Below are 5,927 nucleotides of genomic sequence, written 5' to 3'. Positions count from 1 at the left end.
AGGGAGAAATTAATAAAATCGAAAGTGACAGAACCATTGAGCTAATAAACAAGACTAGAAGCTGGTAATTTGAAAATACAGACAAAATAGTCAAATTACTGGTCAATCTAATTAAAAAAAGGAAAGAAGAAAGGCAAATTAACAGCATCAAGGATGAAAAGGGGGATCTCACTTCCAATGAAGAGGAAATTAAGGCAATCATTAAAAAGTACTTTGCCCAACTATATAGCAATAAATATACCAACCTAGGTGATATGGATGAATATTTACAAAAATATAAATTGCCTAGACTAACAGAAGAAGAAATAGATTTCTTAAATAATCCCATATCAGAAAAAGAAATCCAACAGGCCATCAAAGAACTTCCTAAGAAAAAATTCCCAGAGCCTGATGGATTCACCAATGAATTCTGTCAAACATTCAAAGAACAGCTAACTCCAATACTATACAAACTATATGACATAATAAGCAATGAAGGAGTTCTACCAAACTCCTTTTATGACACAAACATGGTACTAATTCCAAAGCCAGGCAGGCCAAAAACAGAGAAAGAAATTATGGATCAATCTCCCTAATGAATATAGATGCAAAAATCTTAAATAGGATACTAACAAAAAGACTCCAGCAAGTGATTAAAAGGGTCATCCACCACGATCAATTAGGATTTATACCAGGGGTGCAGGACTGGTTCAATATTAGGAAAACTATCCACATAATTGACCACATCAACAAGCAAACCATCAAGAACCACATGATTATCTCAATAGATGCAGAAAAAGCCTTTGATAAAATACAACACCCATTCCTACTAAAAACACTAGAAAGCATAGGAATAGAAGGGTCATTCCTAAAAATAATAAAGTGTATATATATATAAAACCATCAATTAATGTCATCTGCAATGGGGATAAACTAAATCCATTCCCATTAAGATCAGGAGTGAAACGAGGATGCCCATTATCACCTCTATTATTTGACATTGTATTAGAAACACTAGCAGTAGCAATTAGAGAAGAAAAAGAAATTGAAGGCATTAAAATAGGCAAGGAGGAGGCCAAATTATTGCTCTTTGCAGATGACATGATGGTCTACCTAATGAATCCTAGATATTCAACCAAAAAGCTAATCAAAATAATCAACAACTTTAGCAAAGTTGCAGGATACAAAATAAACCCACATAAGTCATCAGCATTTCTGTATAATTCCAACACAGCTCAGCAGCAAGTATTAGAAAGAGAAATCCCATTCAAAATTACCTTAGAGAAAATAAAATACTTAGGAATCTATCTCCCGAGACAAACACAGGAACTATATGAACACAACTACAAAACACTTTCCACACAACTAAAACTAGACTTGAACAATTGGAAGAACATTAACTGCTCATGGGTAGGACGAGCCAATATAATAAAAATGACCATCCTACCCAAACTCATCTATCTATTTAGTGCCATACCCATAGAACTTCCAAAATTTTTTTTTACTGATTTAGAAAAAACCATAACAAAGTTCATTTGGAAGAACAAAAGATCAAAGATATCCAGGGAAATAATGAAAAAAAAATACAAAGGAAGGGGGTCTTGCAGTCCCAGATCTCAGACTATATTATAAAGCAGTGGTCATCAAAACAATTTGGTACTGGCTAAGACACAGAAAGGAGGATCAGTGGAATAGACTGGGGGCAAGAGACCTCAGCAAGACAGTATATGACAAACCCAAAGATCCCAGCTTTTGGGACAAAAATACACTATTTCATAAAAACTGCTGAGAAAATTGGAAGACAGTGTGGGAAAGATTAGGTTTAGATCAACACCTCACACCCTACACCAAGTTAAATTCAGAATGGGTGAATGACTTGAACATAAAGAAGGAAACTATAAGAAAATTAGGCGAACACAGAATAGCAGACATGTCAGACATTTGGTAAGGGGAACCAAGAAAGACTTAGAAAGAGTTACAAAATGCAAAATAAATAATCTGGAATACATAAAATTAAAAAGTTTTGTACAAACAAAACCAATGTAACCAAAATCAGAAGGGTAGCAACAAATTGGGAAACAATCTTCATAACAAAAACCTCTGACAAAAGTCTAATTACTCAAATTTACAAAGAACTAAATCAATTGTACAAGAAATCAAGCCATTCTCCAATTGATAAATGGGCAAGGGACATGAACAGGCAGTTCTCAGCCAAAGAAATCAAAACTATTAATAAGCACATGAAACAGTGCTCCTCATCTCTTATAATCAGAGAGATGCAAATCAAAACAACTCTGAGTTATCACCTCACACCTAGCAGATTGGCTAACATGACAGCTATGGAAAGTAATGAATGCTGGAGGGGATGTGGCAAAGTAGGGTCATTAATTCATTGCTGGTGGAGTTGTGAATTGATGGAACCATTCTGGAGGGCAATTTGGAACTATGCCCAAAGGGTGATAGTAGACTGTCTGCCCTTTGATCCAGCCATAGCACTGCTGGGCTTTTACCCCAAAAAGATAATAAGGAAAAAGGCTTGTACAAGAATATTCATAGCTGTATTCTTTGTGGTGGCCAATAATTGGAAAACGAGGGATTGCCCATCAATTGGGGGACAAACAAATTGTGGTATATGTTGGTGATGGAATACTATTGTACTAAAAGGAATAATAAAGTGGAGGAACTCCATGGAGACTGGAAGAACCTCCAGGAAGTGTTGCAGAGCAAAAGAAGCAGAATCAGGATAACATTGTACACAGAGACTGATACACTGTGGTACAATTGAAGGTAATGGACTTCTCCTTTAGTGTCAATGCAGTGTCCCTGAACAATTTGCATGGATCTAAAAAATACTATCCACAAGCAGAGGATAAACTGTAGGAGTAAAAACACTGATGATAAGCAACTGCTTGACTACAGGGGTTGAGGGGATATGACTGAGGAGAGACTCTAAATGAACACTCTAATGCAAATACTAACAACATTGAAATGGGTTCGTGTCAAGAACAGATGTGATAACCAGTGGAATTGTGTTGCGGCTATGGAAGAGGGAAATTTGGTGGGAGGGCGGGGTGGGGAGGAAAAGAAAATGATCTTTGTTTCCAGTGAATAATGTTTGGAAATGACCAAATAAAATAATGTTTAAATTTTTTTTTAAAAATTGCTTTTTCTTTCCTGGGAATTGTTCTTTCTCTCAAATGTAATGATATTGCTAAGTTTCAAGGAAATGTGACTCGACTCAAGTCCTCTGTATCAGATCAACTTACAGGGTCAGGTCCTGGCATTTCTCTCCATATCATACTTTCCTTTTGTTGGGAGCAATAGAACAAGTGAAGGAAAATCTCACTCTGGTTATACTGTCTCTGCTTCAGCTGGGGTCAGAGCACTCCTGCAGGTATAGCTCGTCTATGTAAAAGAAACAAATTGGCATATGCCTTATGATCAAGACAAGGCTCAGCTCTGTGCCCCTTTTATTATTCTATATCAGAACCTTTGAGTTCTGGAACTTTGCCAGTCATATCAACACATCCCCCCAAAAAAGATTGGATACTTTCTCCCAACCTTGCTAACTTTCTGGTTCCTGAGGCACATGCAATTTCTGATCCCTAGACTTTGTCTCAATGCTACATTCCCAGCCTTCCCTGACACTTTTGCAGTGACATTTCCCACACTTCTAAGTGACCACCTCCAAAGACTTCCACTAACCTATTTATCCTAACATCTGTCTTACTCTCTCCTATTTCTGTCTGGCATTCCCTGCTTGACCAATCCTGACCCTCTCCCTACTCAGCACCCAGCATTTCCTTAATCACTCACAGTCAGCACCTTTAAATCATGGTCACCTTTACTCATATGAAGTAGATAACTGCCTAAATTATGTAATGGGAGGGACACCAAATGACTCACATAATCAAATAAACCACTTCCACTGGCATGGACAAGGATTTCCCACTATCATAATCACAGATTTAGAGGTGGTGGTGTTGTTTTTAGAAGAACCCAATCCAGTTATTGTAGAATACACATAGAACTGGGAATCAGGAAACCTAGGTTCTGTCCTTACTCTGTCTTTGGGGACCCCATATGACATGTAGCAATCCACTTAATATCTCTAAGCCTTAGTCTTTTCCCCTGTAATTAAACTAGATAGTTATACTTGTTCGATGTGTGCCCATTGGGAAGAAATAGGAGCAACTGTAGAAAGTTTCAAAGAGGAAAATTAAATTCCAATTAAGAAAACAAAAACCACTTCCTAACACTTAAAGTCCCAAGTGGAATACCTATTTGTTGGTAGGTAATGATTACCCATTCATAGGAGGTCTGTAAGCACAGTCAACATGACTATTTGCCCAGGACTTTGGGGATTTTTTTTTCCAGTAAAGACTCTATGGCCACTGAAGTCTCTTCCAACTCCAAACTATAATTCTTTCTGTCTCTAAATTGAATATGCTTTGCCTAATACCATCCATAGTCACCTGCAACATTTTATATCAAATCTATACAACCTATAAACCTATAAAAGGAGTATCCTAATGGAGCAGGAAAGAAAAAGGTTTGGTGAATACGGTGCTGTAGAGGGATGAATGAAATGTGATGGAGAGATTAAGTTGCAGAAACTGAGCAATCAAGATTAAAAGCATTTGCCTAAAAAAAATTGGAAAATGATTGAGGAATGACTGAACAAACTGTGGTAACTGATGGTGATAGAATATTATTGTGCTGAAAGGAATGATGAACTGGAGGAATTCTATATGAACTGGAAAGAAATCCATGAGCTGATGCAGAGTGAAATGAGCATAACCAGGAGAACATAGTACACAGTAACTGAAACATTGTAGGATGATTAAATGTAGCCGACTTTGCTACTACAAGCAATGCAATGATCCAGGACAATTCTGAGCTTCTTATGAGGAAGAGCACTATCCATATCCAGAGAAAGAGCTGTGGGAGGAAAAACGCAGAAGAAAAACATAGGATTGATCACATAGTTTGATGGGATATGATTGGAGTTTTTATATTAAAGGATCACTCTACTGCATATATGAATAATATGGAAATAGATTTTGAACAATGATGCATATATGACCCAGTGGAATTTCTTGTCAGCTCTGGGAAGGGGAAGGGAAGAGAGGGAGGAAATCATGAATCATGTAACCATGGAAAATTTTTCTTAATTTTAAAGAAAGGATATGCCTAGGAGGTGAAATATTGGCGAAGGATACAGTACTGCAGTCCTACTTTACCTACTATACTATTTCAATTAAATTCAGCAGATATCTAATAATCACCTACCATGTATAAGGTACTTCTGGCAATTAACTAAAGATCACAGTGTGACACAAACTCTGTAGCTATTCTCTAAACATCCTCTGTCACCATCACTAGCTGGTTGGGTACCAGAAGGCAATGGCTACTCCTTCCTCCCCAGTTCTAGAGATGACCCCAATAACCTAAACAGATTGGGAGGAGAATATTTATAATGCCAAAACTCCCAAGCCCCTTCTAGTGTACTTCTCTCTCACTGATTATCAGTGAATATCAATTCATTATCAGACTTAGCTTTTTTGAAATGATAATTTAGTAATATAGTACAGTAGAAACTATTGACCCAAAATACCACCCCCAAAATACTGAGCGCACATTCTCCCTCCAGGATCTATAGAGTCCAGGAGAAAATAGACTAAAGTTTAAGGCATATGTAGAAAAAAGGGTAATTTTTAGCCCCTAGATGTTCTTTCATTCAAAGACCTTTTTTCCTTTTGAGGAGGCCTCATAAAAAAGTTCTCCATAGTTTAGTGTGGCTTTCTGCTACTATGTCTATATCATCTTAAAGTTGTATTTCCTCAGTATATGTAGTTTGTGTTTGGCTAACTATGCAAACATTGCCACCTATCACTACTATTCTGAGGACATTCCTAAGTTGCTGATAAGAAATCCAAATCCTCTCA

The sequence above is a fragment of the Monodelphis domestica genome, chromosome 1 (assembly GCF_027887165.1).
Source record: "Monodelphis domestica isolate mMonDom1 chromosome 1, mMonDom1.pri, whole genome shotgun sequence".
Taxonomy (NCBI): Eukaryota; Metazoa; Chordata; class Mammalia; order Didelphimorphia; family Didelphidae; genus Monodelphis; species Monodelphis domestica.
The sequence above is the reverse complement of the archived record's forward strand: the minus strand, read 5'-3'. Positions refer to the sequence as shown.